The sequence below is a fragment of the Manis javanica genome, chromosome 9, assembly GCF_040802235.1.
Source record: "Manis javanica isolate MJ-LG chromosome 9, MJ_LKY, whole genome shotgun sequence".
Classification (NCBI taxonomy): Eukaryota; Metazoa; Chordata; class Mammalia; order Pholidota; family Manidae; genus Manis; species Manis javanica.
The window spans coordinates 90,763,203-90,790,279 of NC_133164.1; the positions used below are offsets into that span (position 1 = coordinate 90,763,203).

The 27,077-nt window shown below is 41.1% G+C and overlaps 1 long non-coding RNA gene across 2 annotated transcripts in view; it reads right to left on the reverse strand.

Moving 5' to 3' along the window:
• Positions 1-27,077, reverse strand: part of LOC118972269 (uncharacterized) — a 169,281-nt gene that overhangs the window by 49,486 nt on the left and 92,718 nt on the right. For both annotated transcript variants that reach the window (XR_012121195.1, XR_012121194.1), the window contains exon 3: positions 11,766-11,876. This is a non-coding gene — a long non-coding RNA (uncharacterized lncRNA). The remainder of the gene's footprint in view (positions 1-11,765; positions 11,877-27,077) is intronic.

Consider the following 27,077-nt stretch of genomic DNA (forward strand, 5'->3'; position numbering starts at 1 on the left):
AATATAAACATGATCAGTTTTTTCCTGAACGTATCTCCTTGGGCAAGGGAAACAAAAGCAAAAATGAACAAGTGGGACTACATCAAACTAAAAAGCTTCTATTCAGCAAAGGACACCATCAGTAGAACAAAAAGGCATTCTACAGTATGGGAGAATATATTCATAAGTGACATATCCAATAAGGGGTGACATACAAAATATATGAAGAACTCACATGCCTCAACAAACAAAAAGCAAACAACCCAACTAAAAAAATGTGCAGAGGATCTGAACAGACACTTTGCCAAAGAAGAAATTCAAATGGCCAAGGCACATGAAAAGATGTTCCACATGGCTAATCATCAGAGAATGCAAACTAAAACCACAATGAGATATCACATCACACCAGTTAGGATGGCCACCATCCAAAAGGCAAACAACAAGTGTTGGTGAGGATGTGGAGAAAGGGGAACCCTCCTACACTGCTGGTGGGAATGTAAATTAGCTTAACCATTATGGAAAGCAATATGGAGGTTCCTCAAAAAACTAAAAATAGAAATACCATTTGACTCAGGAATTCCTGTCCTAGGAATTTACCCTAAGAATACAGCAACCCAGTTTGAAAAAGACATATGCACCCATATGTTTCACAGCACTATTTACCATAGCCAAGAAATAGAAGCAACCTAAGTGTCCATCAGTAGATGAATGGATAAAGAAGATGTGGTACATATACACAATGGAATATTATTCAGCCATAAGAAGAAAACAAATACTACCATTTGCAACAACATGGACAGAGCTAGAGAATATTATGCTTAGTGAAATAAGCCAGGAAAAAGACAAAGATCAAATGATTTCACTCATCTGTGGAGTATAAGAGCAAAGAAAAAACTGAAGGAACAAAACAGCAGCAGAATCACAGGACCCAAGAATGAACTTACAGTTACCAAAGGGAAAGAGACTGGGGAGGATGGGTGGGAAGGGAGGGATAAGGGGGAAAAGGGGGCATTACAACTAGCACTCATAATGTAGCAGGGGGTGGGGCACGGGAAAGGCAGTATAACACAGAGAAGACAAGTAGTGATTCTATAGCATCTTATTTCACTGTTGGACAGTTACTGTAATGGGGTATATGGTGGGGACTTCATAGTAGGGGAGTCTAGTAACCATAATGTTGCTCATGTGATTGTATATTAATGATACCAAAAAAAAAAAAAAAAGGCCAGTGACGAATACGCCACAGCCTTAAAATTTACCAGTTCTTTGACATCATGTGTACCATCTCCTCCAGGAAGTCTTCTCTGATAACATCCCTCAAGGATGTCTCTCCTTCCTATTTTTCTTATTGTCTCCAAAAATACCTTGGCATTGAACTATATTTAGTTTGGAACATAATATATATATATGTAGTTATATATATATATATATATATATATATATATATATATATATATATATATATATATACATATATATAGTTATATATATATAGTTATATATCACATTACATTTAAAATACATTTTTGAATGCTATATTTTCTCCCCTCTGACTCTGACTTTCCTGAAGGTCAGAATACTTTCTGAATACTCCTCTCTCCCAGTATAAGGGACCTATAATGTGCTCAATATGTCAATACATTTGGAATTACTTTATAAAACCACAGTTGGAAGCACAAAAAAAGATATTGCTTCCAAAAGCAAATGCACACATGCTCTTTCATGTTATTATTTTGTGATGATGAAGCTTTCTGCTTTCATGTTTAAATAAATATTGTGAACATACTTTCAGAACCTTCAAAAATGAAGATTGTTCTTCACAGTCGTTCCTAACATTTGTCAGAAGCATTTCAAATTCAAGATGAGATGGATTATTTTGACTGAATTATCTTAGGTTTTGTATATTAAAAGATCTTTGTTTAAAAATGAGGGAAAAAAAGAATTGTGTAGCTCCTTTGGGAAACAGTTTGGCAGATTCCTCAAAACGTTAAACATAGAGTGATCATAAAACCAGTAATTTCACTCTTAGTTTCATACCCAAACAATGGGAAACGTATCTACATAAAAAATGTGTTCATAAATGTTCATAGCAATATTATTGATAACAGTTAAAGAGTGGAAACAACCCAATATTCACCAACTAATGAATGGATGAATAAAATGTATCCAAACAATGGGATATTATTCAGCCATCACTGAAAGGAATGAATTACTGGAGAGTGATATCAACAACATGGTGGACTGGGAAGCTACAGGCACTTCTACCCCACAAAGACATTGAGCTAGCAACAGTATACAAACAAGAAAACCTCTATGAGAACCCTAGAAATCAATTGAGAAGCTATAGCACCCAGACCATTGTAAAACCAAGAAGGAATCCCAGCAAAAGTGTTAGGAAAATTCACATTTGGTGTACCTGTTCCTGCTCCTCACTCTTCATGGCAGAGCAACCTGAAAGAATTCCTCCGCCAATCAAGAGTGGCTCTATACTCAGGATGGAAACATAAGAGTGGATTGTATTCCAACAATCTGACTTGTCAGGGCAGCTCAAGGGACTGGTTTGTGTCTTGCCAGCTCAGAGCACTGGATCTATCAGTGCCAGAATTTGGAAGCCACCAAATACAGGCAAGCAGCATGTTAGAGCTGCAGGTCTACAGGCAGATGCCAAGGTGAACAAGAGATGAGAAAAGGCTTGAGAACTTCTAGAACACACAGCTAGTCTGCCTGGTGAAGGTCTTCCCCTGCACAAGGTCAGTATGCAAATGCCCTAATCCCAGAAAAAAAAATTACAAGCACATAAAGAAAGAGAAAAGTATGGCCCAATTAAAGAAACAAAATAAAACTCTAGAAAACAACCCTAAAGAAATGCAGATCTATTAGCTGTCTGACCAAGAATTTATATTTACTGTTATAAAAATATTCAGTGCACTAAAAGAAAACACAAACTAAATCAGGAAAATCATGCATGAATAAAATGAGAATATCAACAGAGATGGAAACTATTAAAAAAAGCAGACTCTGGGCTAAAATAATATAATAACTGAATTTAAAAATTCAACAGAGAGGTTCAACAACAGACTTGATCAGGCAAGCAAACTTAAAGACAGGTCATTTGAAATTATTGTATCAGAGGAGCAAAAAGAAAAAAGCAAAGAAAAGTGAAGAGGCCCTAAGGGACTTATTGGGTAGTATCAAGTGGACCAATATACATATTATGGGAATCCCAGAAAGAGAAAAGAGAAGGGCAGAACATTTATTTAGAGAAATGATAGCCAAAAAAACTTCCTAAACTGAGAAAGGAAACAAACAAACAATTCAAGAAGCTCGAAGAAAACCAACTATAATAAATTCAAACAGAGCTACACCAAAGCAAAATGCAATAAAACTGTCTAAAGTCAGACACAAAGAATTTCCATAAGTTATCAGATTTCTCAAATATTTGAAATCCTGAAGGGAGGAGGATGATATATTCAACATGCTGAAAGAAAAAAACCATAATTATGGTATCTTCTGGTAAAACTGTCTTCAAAAGTGAAGGAGAAATTAAGAACATTACCATTAGACTCAATATTACCATTTACAATTCATTACCATTAGATGTGCTCTATAAGAAATGCTAAAAGGAAACTTTCAAGTTGAAATGAAAGGCTGACAAACAGCAAATAAAGTGGTATGAAAAAATAAAGCTCTACAGTAAGTGTAAATATATGAACAAGTACAGTCTTTTGGATACTGGCCATTCTTACTGGTGTAAGGTATGATTAGCAATCTGGAGCATCTTTTCATGTGCTTGTTGGTCATCTGTATTTCTTTGGAAAAAAATGTCTGTTCAGGTCCTCTTCTCGCTAATCATTGGGGAAAGGCAAAACAAAACCACAATGAGATATCACCTCACACCAGTAAGAATGGCCAGTATCCAAAAGATAAGAAATAACAAGTGTTGGTGAGGATGTGGAGAAATAGGAACCTTCCTATTTTGTTGATGGGAATGTCAGTTGGTGCTGCCATTGTAGGAAGCAGTAAGAAGGTTCCTCAAAAACTAAAAATAGAAATATTATTTGATCCAGTAATTCTACTTCTGGGAATTTATTCAAAGAAAACAAAATCCCAGACCTAAAAAGATATATTCATCCCTATGTTTATTGCTGCATTATTTACAATAGCCAAGACATGGAACCAACCTAAGTGCCCATCAATAGATGAATGGATAAAGAACATGTACATATACACAGTAGGATACTATTGAACCACTAAAAAAAGAAATCCTGCCATTTGCAACAACATGGATGGATCTAGAGGGTATTATGCTCAGTGAGATAAGTCAGGTGGAGAGAGGCAAATACCATATGATTTCACTTATTTGTGGAATATAAAAACAAAGCATAACAGAATGAAGAAAACAGCAATAGACCCATAGGCACTGAAAAGTGATTGGTGATTTCAATGGGGGAGGGGTTGGGATGGTTGTATGAGGAGTTTGAAGGAGATAAAGGGCACAAAATTCTCAATCATAATATAAGTATGTCACAGGGATAGTAGTACAGCACGGAGAATATAGCCAGTGATTCTGTAATAACTTCCTATGTTGACAGATAGTAGCTATGCTAGTGGGGGAGAGGATTTAATAATATGGGTAACTGTTTAACTATTGTGTTGCATACTTGAAACTAATATAAGACTGTATATCAATGATACCTCAATTAAAAAAGAAATTAAAAAGCCAGATACAAAAGGACACATATATTATTATCCCAGTTATATAAAACATTCAGCTTAGGGACCCATAGAGACAGAAAATAGATTAGTGGTTCGCAGAGCCTGGTGGAAGAGATAAAGGGGAAATACAAAATATATTTGGATTTATTTTTGAGATTATGAAAATGTTCTGGAATTATGCTGGATTTGGTGCACAATTTTGTGATTACACTACAAAATCTTTAAAATGGTACACTTTAAGAAGTAAATAAACAAGTAAACAAAAACTTGAAGGAGAAAGACACATTTTTATATACATGAAACCTGAGAGCCTCTGTTGCCAGTAGTCCTGAACTACAAGAAGTGTTAAAACAGATAGAGGGTGGAGCCAAGATGGCAGCGTGAGTAGAGCAGCAGAAATCTTTGAAAACCACATGTATTTTTGAAAATACAACAAATACAACTCTCCCTAAAAGAGAGACCAGAAGACACAGGACAACAGTCAGGCTACATTCACACCTGCGAGACCCAGCGCCTCGTGAAGGGGCATTGTCAAAAACCAACTGATCAATGGGATTAAAGATGGTGGCATGAGAGGAGAGACAGAGGCTTCCTCCTAAAACTGGATACAATTAGAAAATTTAATTGGCGCAACTAATCCTGAGAGAGCGACAGGAAAGAGGACAGCTGCAGACTGCACACACCTGGAGAAAAGAGCAGACCTCAGCGAACGGGGTAAGGTACCAGAGCTGTGGCTCCACAGGGCCCGAGCCCCTCCCCCACCCCAGCTCACCGGTGGGAGGAAGACAAATGGAGCAGGGAGGGAGTGGAAGGCTTGGGACTGCTGAATACCTAGCTCCGGAAATCTGCACTGGGAGCACAAACCTACATTTCATGGTGCTTTCATGAGACTAGCATGACTACTGGGTTGGAAAGTTAACACAGGCAGAGTTCCTGGGGAGACTGGGATTCCGGCTGCTTGTGGAAAGCAGGGATCCATATCCTGCTGCTCTGGGACAAAAACATACCTGTGTGACCAGCCCACTGGCTCAGGCAGTGGAGACAAGCACAGGAGCCAGGAGGCGGGGAACAGCTCTTTCCTCCCCCCAGGCACCAGTACCACTCCCCTGTGACCCCCGACATTGCTTCAGGGGCTGAGCAGCTCCAGAATAGAGCTTTTGGACACTAGAGGGCGCCATATACAAACATGAAACACCAAAGGAACCTTCTCCAGAGTAAAATTGTTAATACAACTCCTGAGAAAGATTTAAACTAGAGAAGAGGAATACAAACAAGCTGAGGCACAGTGAGAAAAAAGGATCTCTAAAAATGAAAGAATATTGAGAGAAATGTGTGACTAATCCAAGCGGAACAATATTTGCATTATAGGGATACCAGAAGAAGAAGAAGAGAGAGAAAGGGATAGAAAGTGTCTTTGAGGAGGTAGTTGCTGAAAACTTCCCCAATCTGGGGAAGGAGAGAGTCTCTCAGGCCATGGAGATCCACAGATCAACCAACACAAAGGACCCAAAGAAGACAACACCAAAACACATAGTAATTAAAATGGGAAAGATCAAGGATAAGGACAGACTGTTAAAAGCAGCCAGAGGCAGAAATAAGATCACATACAAAGGAAAGCCCATCGGCTAACATCAGACTTCTCAGCAGAAACCTTACAGGCCAGAAGGGAGTGGCATGATGTATTTAATGCCATGAAGCAGAAGGGCCTGGAACCAAGATTACTTTATCCAGCGAGATTATCATTAAAATTTGAAGGAGGGATTAAACAATTTCCAATTAAGCAAAAGCTGAGAGAGTTTATCTCCCACAAACCATCTCTGCAGTCTATTTTGGAGGGACTGCTATAGATGGAAGTGTTCCTAGGGTTGGATAGCTGTCACCAGAGGTAGTAAAATCATGGTAGGGAGGATTGCAAGGCAAATGCAAAATTAAATTGACTATCCCCAAAGTCAATCAAGGGATAGACAAAATGTACAGAATTTGATACCTAATATATAAAGAATGAAGGAGGAAGAAAAAGGAGGAGAAATAGAAAAGAACCCTTAGATTGTGTTTGTAACAGCATACTAAGTGAGTTCAGTTAGACTCTTAGATAGTAAGGAAAGTAACCTGGAACCTTTGGTAACCATGAATCTAAAGCCTGAAATGGCAATAAGTACATACCTATCAATAATCACCCTAAATGTCAATGGACCAAATGCACTGATCAAAAGACAGAGAGTCACTGAATGGATAAAAAAAAACAAGACCCATATATATGCTGCTTACAAGAGACTCACCTCAAACCCAAAGACATGCACAGACTAAAAGTCAAGGGATGGAAAAAGATATTTCATGCAAACAATAGGGAGAAAAAAAACAGGTATTGCAGTACTAGTACCAGACAAAATAGACTTCAAAATGAAGAAAGTAATGAGATAAAGAAGGACATTACATAATGATAAAGGGCTCAGTCCAACAAGAGGATATAACCATTATAAATATATATGCACCCAACACAGGAGCACCAGCATATGTGAAACAAATACTAACAGAACTAAAGGAGGAAATAGAATGCAATGCATTCATTTTAGGAGACTTCAACACACCATTCACTCCAAAGGACAGATCCACCAGACAGAAAATAAGAAAGGACACAGAGGCACTGAACAACACACTAGAACAGATGGACCTAATAGACATCTATAGAACTCTACACCCAAAAGCATCAGGATACACATTCTTCTCACGTGCACATGGAACATTCTCCAGAATAGACCACATACTAGCTCACAAAAAGAGCCTCAGTAAATTCAAAAAGATTGAAATTCTACCAACCAACTTTTCAGACCACAAAGGTATAAAACTAGAAATAAATTGTACGAAGAAAGCAAAAAGGCTCACAAACACATGGAGGCTTAGCAACATGCTCCTAAATAATCAATGGATCAATGACCAAATTAAAATGGAGATCCAGCAATATATGGAAATAAATGACAACAACAACACAAAGCCCCAACTTCTGTGGGATGCAGCGAAAGCAGTCTTAAGAGGAAAGTACATAGCAATCCAGGCATATTTAAAGAAGGAAAAACAAACCCAAGTGAATAGTCTAATGTCACAGTTATCAAAATTGGAAAAAGAAGAACAAATAAGGCCTAAGGTCAGCAGACAGAGGGACATAATAAAGATCAGAGGAAGAAATAAACAAAATTGAGAAGAATAAAACAATCGAAAAAATCAATGAAACCAACAGCTGGGTCTTTGAGAAAATAAACAAAATAGATAAGCCTCTAAACAGACTTATTAAGAGAAAAAGAGAATCAACACACATAAACAGAATCAGAAACAAGAAAGGAAACATCACGATGGACCCAACAGAAATAGAAAGAATTATTAGAGACTACTATGAAAACCTATATACTAAGAAGCTGGAAAACCTAGAAGAAATGGACAACTTCCTAGAAAAATACAACCTTCCAAGAGTGACCAAGGAAGAAACACAAAATCTAAACAAACCAATTACCAGCAGAGAAATTGAAGCGGTAATCAAAAAACTACCCAAGAAAAAACCCCCACGGGCCAGATGGACTTACCTCGGAATTTTATCAGACATACAGAGAAGATATAATGCCCATTCTCCTTAAAGTTTTCCAAAAAATAGAAGAGGAGGGAATACTCCCAAACTCATTCTATGAAGCCAACATCACCCTAATACCAAAACCAGGCAAAGACCCCACCAAAAAAGAAAACTACAGACCAATATCCCTGATGAACGTAGATGCAAAAATACTCAATAAAATATTAGCAAAACGAATTCAAAAATACATCAAGATGATCATACACCATGACCAAGTGGGATTCATCCCAGGGATGCAAGGATGGTACAACATTTGAAAATCCATCAACATCATACACCACATCAACAAAAAGAAGGGCAAAAACCACATGATCATCTCCATAGATGCTGAAAAAGCATTTGACAAAATTCAACATCCATTCATGATAAAAACTCTCAGCAAAATGGGCATAGAGGGCAAGTACCTCAACATAATAAAGGCCATATATGATAAACCCACAGCCGACATCATACTGAACAGCGAGAAGCTGAAAGCTTTTCTTCTGAGATCGGTAACAAGACAGGGATGCCCACTCTCTCCACTGTTATTTAACATAGTACTGGAGGTCCTAGCCATGGCAATTAGACAAAACAAAGAAATACAAGGAATCCAGATTGGTAAGGAAGAAGTCAAACTGTCATTGTTTGCAGATGACATGATATTGTACATTAAAAAACCCTAAAAACTCCACTCCAAAACTACTAGAACTGATATCAGAATACAGCAAAGTTGCAGGATACAAAATTAACAAACAGAAATTGGTGGCTTTCCTATACACTAACAATGAACCAATAGAAAGAGAAATCAGGAAAACAATTCCATTCACAATTGCATCATAAAGAATAAAATACCTAGGAATAAACCTAACCAAAGAAGTGAAAGACCTATACCCTGAAAACTATAAGACACTCACTCTTAAGAGAAATTAAAGAGGTCACTAACAAATGGAAACTCACCCCGTGCTCTTGGCTAGGAAGAATTAATATCGTCAAAATGGCCATCCTGTCCAAAGCAATATACAAATTTGATGCAATCCCTATCAAATTACCAACAACATTCTTCAACGAACTGAAACAAATAGTTCAAAAATTCAAATGGAAACACCAAAGACCCTGAATAGCCAAAGCAATCCTGAGAAAGAAGAATAAAGTGGGGGAGATCTCACTCCCCAACTTCAAGCTCTACTACAAAGCCACAGTAATCAAGACAATTTGGTACTGGCACAAGAACAGAGCCACAGACCAGTGGAACAGAATAGAGACTCCAGACATTAACCCAAACATATATGGTCAATTAATATTTGATAAAGGAGACATGGACATACAATGGGGAAATGACAGTCTCTTCAACAGATGGTGCTGCAAAACTGGACAGCTACATGTAAGAGAATGAAACTGGATCACTGTATAACCCCATACACTAAAGTAAATTCAAAATGGATCAAAGACCTGAATGTAAGTCATGAAACCATAAAACTCTGAGAAAAAACATAGGCAAAAACCTCTTAGACATAAACATTAGCAACTTCTTCATGAACATATCTCCCCGGGCAAGGAAAACAAAAGCAAAAATCAACAAGTGGGACTATATCAAGCTGAAAAGCTTCTGTACAGCAAAGGACACCATCAATAGAACAAAAAGGTACCCTACAGTATACGAGAATATTTTCATAAATGACAGATCCGATAAAGGCTTGACATCCAAAATATATAAAGAGCTCACCCACCTCAACAAACAAAAAGCAAATAATCCAATTAAAAAGTGGGCATAGGAGCTGAACAGACAGTTCTCCAAAGAAGAAATTCAGATGGCCAACAGACACATGAAAAGATGCTCCATCTCACTAGTTATCAGAGAAATGCAAATTAAAACCATAATGACATATCACGTCACACCAGTAAGGATGGCTACCATCCAAAAGACAAACAACAACAAATGTTGGTGAGGTTGTGGAGAAATGGGAACCCTCCTACACTGCTGGTGGGAATGTAAATTAGTTCAACCATTGTGGATAGCAGTATGGACGATCCTCAAAATGCTCAAAATAGACTTACCATTTGACCCGGGAATTCCACTTGTAGGAATTTACCCTAAGGATGCAGCACTCCAGTTTGAAAAAGACAGATGCACCCCTATGTTTATCGCAACAGTATTTATAGTAGCCAAGAAATGGAAGCAACCTAAGTGTCCATCAGTAGATGAATGGATAAAGAAGATGTAGTACATATACACAATGGAATATTATTCAGCCATAAGAAGAAAACAAATCCTACAATTTGCAGCAACATGGATGGAGCTAGAGGGTACTATACTCAGTGAAATAAGCCAAGCAGAGAAAGACAAATACCAAATGGTTTCACTCATCTGTGGAGTTTAAGAACAAAAGAAAAACTGAAGGAACAAAACAGCAGCAGAATCACAGACCCCAAGAATGGACTAACAGTTACCAAAGGGAAAGAGACTGGGGAGAATGGGAGCGTGGTGAGGGATAAGGGCAGAGAAGGAGAAAGGGGGTATTATGATTAGCATTATAATGTGGAGGGTGGGGGAAAGGGGAGGGCTGTGCAACACAGAGAAGACAAGTAGTGATTCTACAACATCTTACTATGCTGATGGACAGTGACTGTGATGGGGTTTGTGGGGGGGACTTGGGGTAGGGGAGAGCCTAGTAAACATAAAGTTCTTCATGTAATTGTAAATTAATGATAACAAAATAAATAAATAAATAAATATGTAATGGGAAAAAAAAGAAAGAAATGTTAAAACAGGTGTTTTATCCTCAAAGAAAATTATAGCAGGTGGACTTTCAGATTTACAAAAAGGAACAAAAAGCACTAGAAATGATAAATATTTCCAATTACGACATAATCACAAAATAGGAATAAATTTAATGAACTACATTCAAGACATTTTTGCTGACAATTAGAAAGCACAGGAATAGAAATTAAATAAGACCTGAAAAATGGAGTGATGAACCATGTTTATTAATTGGAAGACTCCAGGCTTCCAGTTCCAAGTAATGTAAACTCCAGTTTCAAGGACCTTAAATACAAGGACATTGATCATCTCACATAAAAGAGGTCCAGAGGGATGCTCTACTTCAGTCATATTTCAGGAACATCAGGCAACATTGCACTGCGCATCCCATGAGGTGGGTGTGGAGGAGCAGAACACAGTGTCTATTCATAATTGTGCCATTTGAATGGCCAAAGTGAGGGGGTCAGCTGTGAAGGAGTCAGTGGAACTGTAGAAAGAGCATAGGCTTTGAAATCAGATGATCACAAGTTCAAATCTAAAGCAAGCCACTTATTAGCTGAGGGCCCTCAACAAGGTCCTTAATATTTCTGGGCCTCAGTTCTGTCTACTTTATAGTGCCTGCTTCACCTTGACAGAGAACTAACAAAAAATAACTTTTCCCTTCCTCTGTTATCATTTGTTTCTGCTTGAGCTGGGCCTGTGGTGGAGACATACTTGAGTGCCAGACCAGACCAGGGACACCCTGCTACAGGCAGCTGGAGGAAGATCGAGTCCCGAAGAATGTAAATCTGGTCCTCCCCAACCAATGCATGACTTGACTCCATTCTAACAAAGAAATATTTAAAATGCAGAAAGTGAAAAAAGACAACATAGCATTTACTCTTCAGCACTTCACTGTCAGCCCCAGTCCAACTGACTCAACCCTGTACCCTGCATGTGCAGCCTCCCAGGGGAGGCCGAGATCCCCAGGCAACTTTAGGGATAAAGAGTAGACTTCAAACAGAGTACCAAAAGAGAAAAATAAAAGTCTTAGCCAATCTCTCTCATGAGACTCAAAAACCCTTTAAACAAAATTACCAGAGAGAATTCAACACTAAATTAAAAGAACAATTCACTTCAGCCAAATTGGGATTCTCTCAAAATATAAGGTTTGATAGCAAATCTATGAATGCACTGCACCAGTAGACATTTGATAAAACATTACTAGTAAAAACTTGTTACAAAAGCATGTATCTAACACTTTTTAAAGTACTCTTGTACTTTATATTATTTCAAACCAAAAGCCAAAATTACATTTAACCATTGAACCCTAGAGACTTTATCACTTAAACAAAACAAAGATGCCTGCTATCACCATTACCACTTAATGGTGTTTTGGAAGGTCTGGACAATATATTAGGACGTGAAACAGAAAGGAGCAAAAAATATCAAGAACAACAATTTGTTCTCATTATTCATAGATGAGTGTAATTGTATTTGTTCATTAATTCACTAAATATACACTTAGAGACTCCTCTATGCCCCACACCATTCAAGGACTCAGAATGCCAAATTCCCTTTGTGGAACTGACATGAGGGAGAGCAGAGGGACAGATGAAAAAGCAAGTGCAGCAAAATAAAGAATGTGACTAAAAGAAAACTAAAGCAGCTGACAAATTAACAGAGAGGAGGGAGCCATCCTATAGTAAGTGGTTGGCCTGCCTGAGGAAGAGACATTTGCCCAGAGCCTGAAAAGTACAGAACAATAAGCCATGGGGCAATCGGGCAGTGTTCCAGGGGAGAAGCAGTGAGGACAAAGGCCCTCGGGCAGTTTCCCCTGATGGCAGGCCTTGGTAAGAAGAATAGAGTGTTCTGATGTACTTCAAATTTTTCCTCTCCCCATGCCTAATGTTCTGAGGTTATTTTTCTCTGCTACTGTAGGAATCTGGTTGAGCTCATGGAGGTAAATCTCACAACATTGTGATGCCCCTCCTATGACTAGTCCCTGCCGGGAAAACGAAAGGTCCTATGGCCAGGATCCTCACCTGACTCTCAACTGCCTGATGGTGTAATTGGCTTACTGCTAGGCTAAATGCTTACGCACCATCAGAAATGAGACATTTTTGTTGGTGTTACTATATAAAGAGCTCTTTCCAGAGGCAGAGATGGAGAAAGGCTTCTTGCATGCAGACTGCCCTAGAGGCAGTCATGATTCCAACACTCAACCTTCTACCATGAAACTAAATCTTGGTATAAACCCTTATACCCCTAACGTTCTGTTGTCATTTTCTGTCTCACTGAATCCAGAGTGAACTCGCCCAGGGCTGACACCCTCAGGGGAGACATTTGGGGTAGTCAGCAGGATTCACTGTCCCAAAAAGACACAAGTTGCCCTCATGGGAGCAGTGCTTCAGCAGGCTGCCGTAATGGCTGGGGAAATACTGAGGGGACCCCTTACGGATGAGGAGGAATTTAGGTGTCCCCCAGTGGGCATGTGGACCAAGATGGCTTTCTTCCTAAAAGAGTAGGCCCCTCCCTGGGACTGCGGGGAGGTGGAGGTGATGCATGAGGCAGTGATAGAGGCCCTCCACAAGATGGGAGATCCTTAGAGAAATAGAATGACCACAACGTGGTGGGAACTGTGGATTGGCTATTACTCACAGTATTATATTTGGTTCTTATAATTTTTTATTCTAAAATTTCCATTTGGGTATTGTTCATATCTTCTATTTCTTTGCTGGGACTTTCTATATATTTGTTGAGAGTTTTCATTTTTTCCTTTGTTTCAAGCATGTTGATAATTGCTCGGGTCCTAGAGACGAGCCCAATACATGATGTGCCACCTTACTTGAGGGAGGGCTGCATGGAGGCTGGCACTGCCTTGAGTAAAAGCAAGGGTATCCAGGAAGGTGCCCAGGAAATAGACCCAACTCACCCACCTCTCTTGGACCATCTATTCACTTTTGAAAGCATACCAGCTTTGAGGGCACAAGTGGTACTTGCACATGAATGAAAGCACGCAGCCCAGGCCAACTTGTGTAGCAGGCACTGGGAGAAAAGCATTAGCTCCATGGTTTAACCCCCCTCCACTTGGGCTCCTCTCCATTGGTCTCTGGGAGGTACCCTATGGGTCCCAGGGGGATTAAATCCAGGAGAACTTCCCCTCACAACTGAGCCCTTGTCACCCCCAGCGATGCCCTTGGAGGTAGCCTAAAGCAGAGTTCTCAGAGTGTCCCATGGACTTGTTGAAAATAGAATTCTCTGGCCCTATCCCAGACCTAATATATCAGAAGCTCTGGGGTTGACCTTTAAGTGCTAAAGTTTGTGTTAAAGGAGACTAACTTATTATTAATGAGGAAACCTGTAGGATGTTATAATCAGTTCAAAGGAAAAGTGGAAGAACAAACACATTTAGACATCAGGAATACTGAAATAAACTCACAAATGGATCCCAAACTGGCTTTTCCACATGGGGGACAGAGTTGTCCCTCTAGTGGAGAAAACTCATTTACACATCTATAGACCAGAATAATTTTTCATCTACAATTTACAGAGTTATAAAATAGCACTTTGACAATAAAAGGCCAGAATTAGATAACTGCCAAGGGTGGGATCTACACAATTCATACTTTCCCTTAAAGGACATATTTTCCCCTACATTTGAGAACCTCCAGCTGAAAGGGCCACCTGAATTGGTTACTCTATGGCCTAACCTGTTGGAAACCACACCATCAGTAACATCCAAAGCTATTAATTAATCCTGGAACCCCAGCCCCATCACCCTTCCTGATGAGTGGAAGAGGCCTAGGCAGTCCCTTGAGCTGCATGTTGCTTGTCATGCAGTTGAAGATAATTACAGCTGTATGGTAACACAGCTCTGAATGACTCTGAATCCACAGGGAATAAGCAGTTTATTTTATCAGAGTCTGTGAAGTAATTTGTTTCTAAATGGAATGAATTTGCCAGGGGATACCTAAACCCAAAAGACACTGCCAGCCATTGCTGGTCTTTAGAACAAATATCAACCAAAATCATTAGAACTGCCTCTAAAACCTTAAGGTGTGGAGTTTCTATAGTTCCCACTTATTTTTAGTGGTGGGGAGCAAGGAGTCAGAGCTGCTGGAGGAATCCAACTTTTTTGGAAGATGTCAACTTACTAGGATTAAATGCGAAAGACTTGGGCATGATGCATGGTGTGGCCGAGGGCAGACCCAGGAGGAGCAGTCACCTCTCACTTCTGCTCCCAAGCTTCTGCCCCACCATGTGCCATTGTGTTTGCCCTTTCTCAGCCTGGCCCAGATCCCCCTCTGCACTGACTGAGGTTGGAGGCACTGAGGAATGAGACTCTAGGTGTGAATGAGTACCAGAAATGGTACTCTGTTAGCAAGGGCAGGGCAAACAGGCCAATGTCATCACTGTCATTCCTGGATCAAATATACCCCAGCCAAAGCAGTGAGAACATCTCAGAGCAGGAAACATGCCCAAAAGCAAGTCCACAGTGTCTGCACATAGTAGTTGCTTAAGAAATGTGTTTAGTCCTAACAGCATTCACTATGCTCTGCTCTTACTGAAACTGGACTTCTCACTTGACTTTTATCCTGGGAAAGGAGGTGTAGCCTTGTCTTAGAAATGAGCGTCTGCTCTGGGCTCCTGGAGAGTCCATGATGGATCAGGCTGCAAAGCCTGTACCCGCACCACACAGCAGCATGCACTTGGGGCCAGAGAAGCCAGAGTTGGGGTGATGAGGGGGATGGGCAGAAAGGACAGTGCACCTGGAGAAGCCAAGAGGGTGAGCAGGGGGAGGGGCATAACCCCTTCAAGCATCCATTTTTTTCATAAACATATTCTGAGCACTTACTACATAGAAAGCTAAAATGGAAAAAAGGTCATCCAGGAGTTTCCCAGTCTGGGTTCCATGAACTCTTAAAAGGTATTCTGTGGAAAATGGATGCCCCAGTCACATAGGTCTGGGAAACTATGTGTTAGACACATTTAAGCAAGTCTCTCTTGTGTCACTGAGTCTTTCCCTCCTGGTATGACTGCAGCCAGGGATGAAAGATGAAGGTGCCAGATTCTGTGCATAGTGAGCTCTCTGGGGGAAATGCCCATGGATGGGTCAGACAGGCTTATCTGGTCAAACCCTCTTTTCAAAGCAAGGACCCCGAGACTCCAGGAGGTTGAGGGACCCACTCTGGGACCCTGCTGAGGTGTGAATAAGTCTGTGATCTTGAGAGAGAGAAGGACAGGGCTTCTCCCCACCTGCCCAAGTGTGTCTGAGGAGTCAGAGACCACGCCCAGGCCCCTTGGAGTTGGGGCTGGGGCTGGTTGGCCCAGGACCCAGGGCAGGGGTCTTTATCACATGGGCAACTTTCCAAGAGGGGCCTATAATGTAGGGCCCCAGGTGTCCTGTTGCAGGTGAATGCTGTGCAGGGGGGGCAGCTGGGGTGCAGCCAGGAGGCTTGAAAACCCCATTTTCACTGTGGATTCCTTTGTTCTGAGACCATAACATGAGGAAGCTTGGGGTGTGGAAAACAGGATGATGAAGGCTCTGGCTGAGGTGGCCTCCCAATACAAACTAGGCCTCCCCAAGGTGGCCACCAAGGAGCACAGGGGCTCCCTAGAGGTCAAAGTGCTTCAAAGCAGATGGGCCCAGAGTCCCTGTCCTGGCCCCACTTGAAATCAGTGACCCCAGAGACAGTTTTGAGGCATTCTGGACTCTAAACTCATCTGCCATAAGCATTGAAATAATGGTGTAGAACTTTAGTTCTGGGCCTGGCAGGGAGATGCTCAGCCCCCTCCACTTATCAGACCAGATAGCGCCCTGGGGGCTACAGAAGAACACTGGGTAGCCTGGCTCGTGGCAGCTTGCAGGAGGTTGGCAGACATCAGAAGCTCCTGTGCTGGGACTCCCTGATCTCCGGGGTCTCAAAAGGGTCTGGACAGTGTCTGCTTCCACTCGAGTCCAGCCCTGTCCCTCAGGCCCCAACTACAGCCTGGTTGGCACCTTCTTGGGGCTATGACTATGATAGCAGATCCCAGCCTGGTTGTTCTGTCACCCAGCTTTTCTCCCTCCATTGCACCCCAAGCAGCCAGATCCACCTTCAGGCAGACAGTCAGTCAGTGCTGGGCTCTAGCGTTTTGCAGGCAACGGGCCAACAGTGGTGGGCAAGGTCCATACCTCATCCACAGGAATGTTGAGGTCAATGCAGTGGTGAGCCAGGAGGTTTCCCCTACAAGTATGCCCACTGACCACCCGACCTTAGTAATGAACAAGGTATATGTGGAAGCTGCCCTCATTCTCACAGTCTAGCAGGGGAAACTGTTGTGAATTGAACAACTGTAAATGATTCTGCTAACAATTGCCAGCATGACCGAGATCAGGAGGGAAAAGTATAGAATTCTCTGGGAGCCACAGTGTGAGCTGGGCGGGTTGAGAGTGGTCAGGTAGGCTTGCATGAGGAGCTGAGATTTAAGCTGAGACCAGAAGGCTCAGAAAGAGTTGGCTGGGTGAAAAGCAGAAGAGAGAATGTTCCAGGTGGAGAGAACAGCATGTACAGGGCTCTGAAGGACAGTCCGGTCTTGGTTCTGTCTTGGCTTGGCTCCCCTCAGTGGCTCCCCATGACGACTGCCCAGCAAAGCCCACACTCCTTGCCAGGCCAGGCCCTTCTGTCAGATCTCTCTCCTTCAGGGCTCAGCACCCAGCCAGGTGGGCTATTCTTGTCCCCAAATCCTGTGTTCCCATCTCTGTGCCTTTGCCCTGGTGCTGGGGTTCCAACAAGACTGCCCTTCCCTCTCCTCTCCACCTGTAGAAACCCTTCCCTTGGTTCCAGTGCCAGTGAAATGGAGCAGGCACACTCCACCCCATCTGTCCCACCAAATGCAGTTATCACCCTGGACGGTGCACATGGAGCAGCTCTCTGAGGACTCTGAAAAGTATGTAGTAGCAGGTGGATTGGGGAATGAGAGCAGAGTTTGACAGACCCTGGTATCAGCAGCCAGCTCACCACTTTTGTTCTGCAGCATTCTCCTGCCTAGGCTTGAGGCAGCCCAAAGTCTGCAAGTGGATCTGGGTGGTGATGGTTGTGATATGGACAGTAAAGGCTTGAGCTCCAGTTTGATTCCAGTTGATCATCAGAGAATACTTACTGAGTCATCTGTATCAGTGTCACAATTGTCCCATCAGCAGTGGCAATTTGTTTTCATAGTTTGCTGCCCCATAGTAGGGTGTCTATAATCTGTCAGTCTGGAGTCTTCCCCTTAATGGGCCAGACAGCCTGACCACTGGTAGCAGCTCAGAATTAGTAAACAGTAGCCAAATTCTTCAAGAGAAGTATTGGCCAGGGAGGTTTGGACTGTGGTGAGGTCTGCCTCCTAAGCAAACAATCAAGGTCACTTTGTTTTATGGAGACAGTGCTGACTGAGCAGGGGCAGCTTAGCTACACCATCAATGCAACAGGCCCAGGAATTTAGGGGAATCTGTGAATTGAGGAGTCAGTGGCTTTGCTTTAGAAGACATGTTTCCCTCCTAGGGGTTGAGGCATTGTTTGATGGGGTTGCTGGCACTTTTTCATGTAAAGCTGAGATGCTAGTAGGGCCAGGCCAGTTGGCTCTTGAATATGCCATTTCCTTTTGAACAGAGAGGGCTACTGGCCTTTCTCCACTTTGTTAGTCATTGAGATTAACCACCCCAAAAGAGTGGATGTTAGGACAAAGAATTACAAGGCATCTGTGGGTCAGGCATGCAGTTTCAACAAGAGCTTTCTCAAAAAACACAGATCAAGACAAAAAAGCTATTTGTTGATCTGTCCGGCAGGTGTCACTGTTACACTAGGAAATGCCCAGCATATCCGCTAGCCATTAAATCTGTAACAAAAACCGGTTTCTTTTTCTCTTGCTGATCTCTATATGGTTTCTAACGCCCACCAGGCATGGTTAGGGTGGAGAAGTTAGGGGAGAGGTTGAGTCTACTCACACCACTAGCACTTCTGCACATGCAGCGATCCTGGATGGGAGAGACCCGCCTGACATTTACCGGACGGAAGTGCAGAAATAGCACACACGGGTTCTTACTATCCATTCAGCAGTGGAAGTCACAGGAGCACAGTGAACTGGCCGCGAGACTCCACCCACGGGGCACTGAGGCTTTCCTTCCCCGCTGTAAACTCCACCAAAACCCCACCAGTTGAATTCAGGAAACTTTTTTCTCCATGAGAACATGGACCAAGGAGTGTAACATGCACACAATCCAGGGACCTACAGAGGTGCGAGTCCCTAACATAATATCCCCTAGCTGGGAGCTTAGGGAGCACAGGGGGCGGTGGAGGCTGACCATGGAGGACAGTGGAAGCAATGGGAAGGAAACAACGTCAATTTCTTTTCTTCCTTCTCCCAGGGTTTATACACTAGTAGGGGCACTTCTTACAGCGCCTGGTGCCTCGGCCCAGGGGCTTTTTTCTTCCCCTACACAGGCCACCACTTTCCAACCTACGATCCTCTGCTTTCAACAATCCGTGCCCAGTGCGGAGATACGGCCCCGGTAAAAAAGTGGTCAGCCCTTTCAGTCTTGACACTCACAGTAAGAGATGTAGGAGATCAAGAACTCAAGGAGAATCGTTTCTCTCAACACAGAAAAAAATAAAGAGATAATGTGAAAAGTACACTAGATAACTTAAAATTGAATACTGAAAAAAAAAGAAAATAGAAAACAAATAATAAAATGGGTGGCTTTGATCCAAACATATCAATAATTACCTTATTAATTATTTAATAAAGGAAGTAACACACCAATTAAAAGATACAGGTTGGCAGCATGGATTTTTTAAGAAATTAACCAAAGTGCAAACTATCTACAAGAAACTCTCTTCAAATATTATATGATATATAGGTAGGTTAAAAAGAAGTAGTATGATAAAAACTATAACATGGAAACCCTAGCCAAAATGAAGGAAGTGTGACTGTATTAATATCAAAGTGAATTACCAGAGTTAAAGAGGGGCATTACATAATGATAGAAGAATCAATTCACAAAGAAGGCATAACAGTTCTAAATGTATAAGCACTTAGAAATAGAACTTTAAAATATAAAAAGCAAAAATTATCAGAGCAAAAAAGGAGTTGATATATCCACAACTGTACTTCTCCATGTAACATACAGAAATAGTAGAGAGAAAATTAACAAAGATGTAAGTGAACGACACTATCAACTAACTTGAATTTATTTATATTTACAGAAGACCTCACACAAAAACTAAACATGCTTTTTTAAGTGTACATGGTACATTTACCAAGAGACCATATTGTGAATCATAAATCAAACCTTAACAAAAAAGGACTAAAATCATACAAACTATGCTGACTATAATGGAATTAAACTAGAAATCAGTAACAGGAGGATAAATGAAAAATCTCCAAACACTAGGAAAGAAACATTTTTAAAAAGGAAATCTTAAAGGAAATTAGAAAATACACTAAAAGGAAAAAAAATTTAAATTGTCTTGGCAACTTGTTGAAAATCAATTGACTATAATATGAGTTTATTTCTGGACTCCTAAGTTCTGTTTCACGGGTCTATATGTCTATTGTTAAATCAGCACCACACTTTCTTGATGGGCACATGTGAGTCCTCCCACTTGGTTCTTCTTCTTCAAGATTGTTTTAGCTATTCTGGGTCCCTTGTGTTTCCGTATGATTTTTAAGAACAGTCATCAATTTCAGCCAAAAGGCACTTGAGATTTTCTTAGGGACTGTGCTGAATCTGTAGGTTAATTAGGGAGTGCTTCGTCTTAAAAATTTTTCCAATCCATGAACATGGACTCTTCATTTATTAATTTTTTTATTTTTTTAATTAATTAATTAATTAATTAAAAAATTTTATTAACACTCTTATGAAGGTTTCACATGAAAAAACAACGTGGTTACTACATTTACCCATATTATCAAGTCCCCACCCATACCCGAATGCAGGCACTGTGCATCAGTGCAGCAAGATGCCACAGATGTGCCTTCTCTGTGCTACACTGTTTTCCCTGTGATCCCCCACACCATGTGTAGTAAACATAATACCCCTCAATCCCCTTCTCCCTCCCTACCCACCTGCCCTCCCACACCCCTCCCCTTTGGTAACCACTAGTCCCTTCTTGGAGTCTGTGAGTCTGCTGCTATTTTGTTCCTTCAGTTTTGCTTTGTTATTATACGCCACAAATGAGGGAAATCATTTGGCACTTGTCTTTCTCTGCCTGGCTTATTTCACTGAGCATAATGTCCTCCAGCTCCATCCATGTGGTTACAAATGGTAGGCTTTGTTTCTTCTTATGGCTGAATAATATTCCATTGTGTATATGTACCACATCTTCTTTATCCATTCATCTACTGATGGACACTTAGGTTGCTTCCATACCTTGGATATTGTAAAACGTGCTGCGATAAACATAGGGGTGCATATGTCTTTTTGAATCTGAGAAGTTGTCTTCTTTGGTAAATTCCAAGGAGTGGGATTCCCGGGTCAAATGGTATTTCTATTTTTAGTTTTTTGAGGAACTTCCATATGACTTTCTGCAATGTTTGAACTAGCTTACCTTCCCACCAGCAGTGTAGGAGTGTTCCCCTTCTTCGCATCCTCGGCAGCATTTGTTGTTCTTAGTCTTTTTAATGCTGGCCATCCTTACTGATGTGAGGTGATATCTCATTGTGGTTTTAATTTGCATTTCCCTGATGATTAGTGATGTGGAGCATCTTTTCATGTATCTGTTGGCCATCTGAGTTTCTTCTTTGGGGAACTGTTAGTTCATATCCTCTGACCATTTGTTAATCGAGTTATTTGCTTTTTGGGTGTTGAGGCATGTAAGTCTTTATATATTTTGGATGTTAACCCCTTGTCGGATATGTCATTTACAAATATATTCTCCCATACTGTAGGATGCCTTTTTGTTCTGTTGATGGTATACTTTTCTGTACAGAAACTTTTTAATTTGATGTAGCCCCATGAGTTCATTTTAGCTTTGTTTCCCTTGCTCGAGGAGGTGCATTCAGGAAGAAGTTGCTCATGCTTATATTCAAGGAGATTTTAGCCTATGTTGTCTTCTAAGAGTTTTATGGTTTGATGACTTACATTCAGGTCTTTCATCCATTTTGAGTTTATTTTTGTGTATGGGGTTAGACAATAATCCAGTTTCATTCTCGTGCATGTACCTGTCCAGTTTTGACAACACCAGCTGTTCAAGAGGTTGTCATTTCCCCATTGTATGTCCATGGCTCCTTTATCATATATTAATTGACCATGTATGGTTGTGTATATATTAGGGCTCTCTAGTCTGTTCCATTGGTCTATGGGTCTGTTCTTGTGCCAGTACGAAATTGTCTTGATTACTGTCGCTTTGTAGTAGATCTTGAAGTTGGGGAGCATAATCCTCCCAGCTTTACTCTTCCTTCTCAGGGTTGCTTTGGCTATTTGGGGACTTTTGTGGTTCCATATGAATTTTAGGATGATTTTCTCTGGTTCATTGAACAATGCTGTTGGTGTTTTGATAGGACATGCATTGAATCTGTAGATTGCTTTAGGTAGGATGGCCATTTTGACAATATTAATTCTTCCTATCCCATGAGCATGGGATGTGTTTCCATTTATTGGTATCTTCTTTAATTTCTCTCATGAGTGTCTTGTAGTTTTCAGAGTATAGGTCTTTCACTTCCTTTGTTAGGTTTATTCCTAGGTATTTTATTCTTTTTGATGCAATAGTGAATGGAATTGTTTTCCTGATTTCTCTCTCTTCTAGTTCATTGTTAGTGTATAGGAATGCTGCAGATTTCTGTGTATTAATTTTGTATACTACAACTTTGCTGAGTTCAGATGTTAGATCTAACAGTTTTGGAGTGGATTCTGTAGAGTTTTTATGTACAATATCATGCCATCTGCAAACAGGGACAGTTTAACTTCTTTCTTGCCAATCTGGATGCCTTTTATTTCTTTGTATTGTCTGATTGCCATGGTGAGGACCTCCAGAACTATGTTGAATAAAAGTGGGGAGAGTGGGCATCCTTGTCTTGTTCCCGATCTTAAAGGAAAAGCTTTCAGCTTTTTGCTGTTACGTATGTTGTTGGCTGTGGGTTTGCCATATATGGCCTTTATTATGTTGAGGTACTTGCTCTCTACATCCATTTTGTTGAGAGTTTTTATCATGAATGGATGCTGAGTTTTTTCGAATGCTTTTTCAGCATCTATGGAGATGATCATGTGGTTTTTGTCTTTCTTTATGTTGATGTGGTGTATGATGATGGATTTTTGAATGTTGTACCATCCTTGCATCCCTGGAATAAATCCTACTTGATCATGATGGATGATCTTTTTGATGTATTTTTGAATTTGGTTGACTAATATTTTGTTAAGTATTTTTGCATGTATGTTCATCAGGGATATTGGTCTGTAATTTTCTTTTCTTATAGTGTCTTTGCCTGGTTTTGGTATTAGAGTGATGCTGGCCTCATAGAATGAGTTTGGAAGTATTCCCTCTTCTTCTACTCTTTGGAAAACTTTAAGGAGGATGAGTATTAAATCTTCACTAAATGTTTGATAAAATTCAGCAGTGAATCCATCTGGTCCAGGAGCTTTGTTCTTAGGTAGGTTTTTTGATTGCCAGTTCAATTTCTTTGCTGTTAATTCATCTGTTCAGATTTTCTGTTTCTTTCTGGGTCAGCCTTGGAAGGTTGTATTTTTCTAGAATGTTGTCCATTTCTTCTAGGTTATCCAGTTTGTTAGCATATAATTTTTCATAGTATTCTCTCATAATTCTTTGTATTTCTGTGGTGTCTGTAGTGATTTTTCCTTTCTTGTTTCTGATTCTGTTTATGTGTGTAGACTCTCTTTTTTTCTTGGTAAGTTTGTCTCGGAGTTTATCTATTCTGTGTATTTTCTTGAAGAACCAGCTCTTGTTTTCATTGATTCTTTCTATTGTTTTATTCTTCTTGATTTTATTTATTTATGCTCTAATCTTTATTATGTCCCTCCTTCTACTGACTTTAGACCTCATTTATTCTTTCTTTTCTAGTTTCCTTAATTGTGAATTTAGAGTGTTCATATGCAGTTGTTCTTCTTTCCTGAGGTAGGCCTGTATTGCAATATACTTTACTCTTAGCACAGCCATGGCTGCATCCCACAGGTTTTGCAGTGTTGAATTATTGTTGTCATTTGTCTCCATATATTGCTAAATCTCTGTTTTTATTTGGACATTGATCCACTGGTTATTTAGGAGCATGTTGTGAAGTCTTCCTGTGTCTTTGGGGTTTTCTATTTTCTTTGTGTAATTTATATCTAGTTTCATACCTTTGTGGTCTGAGAAACTGGTTGGTTCAATTTCAATCTTTCTGAATTTACCAAGGCTCTTTTTGTGGCCTAGTATATGATCTATTCTTGAAAATGTTCCATGTGAGGTTGAGAAGAATGCATATTCTGCAGCTTTTGGGTTTAGAGTTCTGTAGATGTCTGTTAGGTCCATCTGTTCTAATGTGCTATTCAGTGCCTCTGTCTCCTTACTTACTTTCTGTCTAGTTGATCTGTCCTTCAGAGTGAGTGAAGTGAATTCATTCCTGAGTTCTTGAATATCTTTCTGTACCTCCTTGATCATGTTAATGATTTTTATTTTGAACTCCCTTTCAGGAAGATTCATGAGGTTGATGTTATTTCAATCTTTCTCCTGAGTTGTAGTAATAATTTACTTTGAACCAGGTTCCTTTGGCATTTCATATTTGTATATGGCCCTTCTAGTGTCCATAAGCTCTATTCTCTGGAGGTGCTCAGCCCTTGAAGCGATGTTGGGGGTCACAAGGGTGTGGTATTGGTGCCTGGGGGGAGGAAAGAGCTGTTTCCTGCTTCCCGGCTGCTATGCCTGTCTCCACTGCCTGAACCAGTAGGCCAAGCACACAGGTATAAGCCTCTATGCTTTGTGTTTGTAGTTGCTGTAGACAGATCTTTCCTCTGGTTGGCCTAATGCCAGGGTAGGGTTTGCTGGTTTGCGAGCCAGGTGGGGCTGACTGGGAGAAGGGTGCAGTAGGCTGCATATCACGGAGGGGTTCCTTGGAGCTGTGTAGCCAGCCAGGGAGCTGGAGTACCAGAAGATCATGAAAGCTCCAAGCTGCTGGGCAGAGTGAACTCAATTTTGTCTACCTGTCCTTTCTCCTGAGAAGTCAGCTCTGTGCAATCCTTGCCCCTTTAACAGCCTTCTTGCTAAGGGATTCCTTGTTAGGAAGTCTCAGACTGCCCGCCTTTCTTTTGTCCCAGAGCTGCTGGATATGGATCCCTGCTTTCCACAAGCAGCTACAATCTCAGTCTCTCCAGGAATTCTGCCTGTCTTAGCTTTCCAACCCCCTAATCATGAGAGTACCATGCAAGCACCATGAAATGTAGGTTTTTGCTCCCAGAGCAGATCTCCAGAGTTAGGTATTCAGCAGTCCCAGGCCTGAACCCCTCTGCTCTGTTTCTCTTCCTTCCACCAGTGAGCTGGGGTGAGGGAAGGGCTTGGCTCCCACTGGGCCACAGCTTTGGTATGTTACCCTATTCTGTGAGGTCTGCTCTTTTCTCCAGGTGTATGCAGTCTGGCCCACTCCTCTTTCCTGTTGCTCTCTCAGGGTTAGTTGTATTAATTATATTTTCTTATTATATGCAGTTTTAGGAGGAAGCTTCTGTCTCACCTCTCATGCCGCCATCTTTTTCGAGGCCTGAGAATTTAAATCTGTCTTCATTTATTAAGGTCTTCTTTAATTTCTTTCAATATTTTATAGTTTCCAGTGTTCAAGGCTTGTACTTCTTTATTTAAATTTATTCCTATTTTTTATGTGATTATACATAAAATTATTTTCTTAATTTCACTTTTAGAGCATTCATTGCAAGTTGTATACAAGTACAACTTCTTGCATATTGTAGGTATATTGATATATTTTTAGTATATTGATCTTGTATTCTGCAACTTTGCTTACCTTTTTAATTAGTTTGAGTAGTTTTTAGTGCATTCCTGAGGATTTTCTCTATTCAAGATCATGTCTTGCAACAGAGATAGTTGGTGGGAAGATCACACAACATACGTTGTGTCTGGTACATGGTGAGCTGTCCCTCAGGGTGGCATGTCTCATGCATCCTTGTTAAGCACTGCACCCTTCATGCTCACAGAGGCTTGGATCTCCCTTCTCTGTGGAGTCAGTTCTCTGAAGGCTGTCCTTGTGGGCTGGGTTCCCCAGAGATGAGAGGCATGGACTCTGCCCCACACTGAACCAGTTTACTCTAAACCCTGGGCATCCCCTCCAGCCCCATCACTGGCCCTGGCCCCAGTCCCTTCCCCTCGGCAGAAAGCAATCCCAAACCCAAAATGTGAGTACCCTGATGGGGCCTCCAAAACAGAGGAACATAAAGGGAAGTAGAGGTTTTCACAATCCTGTGTTCCTTCTTCCCAAGGTGGGACCTCCCCTTGTGAGTTTTGGGGAGAGGAGTCCTTTGAGGAGGGGGTGGAAAAAGGCATGGGAAGAACAGCCCACCTTAGCATAGGGCCTTCAAACCAAATCCTGAATGACTCCAAGTAAACAAGTAAAAAGAGCTACAGAAATGCTAATTTCATATTAAAAATTGCAGTATCTCAAAATTCTGCACCTATACATACCACATACCTGTAGAGAAGTTTCCAAAAACTCAGCACATTTTTATTGCTGTCCACATGGGCTGGGCTCTGTTCCTGGTGCCCGGCCCATAGCCCCACCCTGAAATACCCACAGCTCAGTGATGGAGATGAGGTGAGCTGTGCCAGGTGGGTTTTGCCAGTTCCCTGACAAATAGTTCACCTTGAACCAGGTGGCTCTTAGATTGTTCCATGAGTTCAGGGTCTTTCAAGAACACAGCATCCTCTTAGTTGAGGGTATAGGCCCAAGGGTGCCCATGGACCATTGAACACACCACTGGTCTCCCTGGCTGCTCCACAGAGAGCACCCAGGCCTTGGTGGGGATGGAGGTTCTCCTGCCTCTGAGAAGCAGTTGGCAGCACAAGGCTAGGTCTACCACCAAGCTCTGCCCTG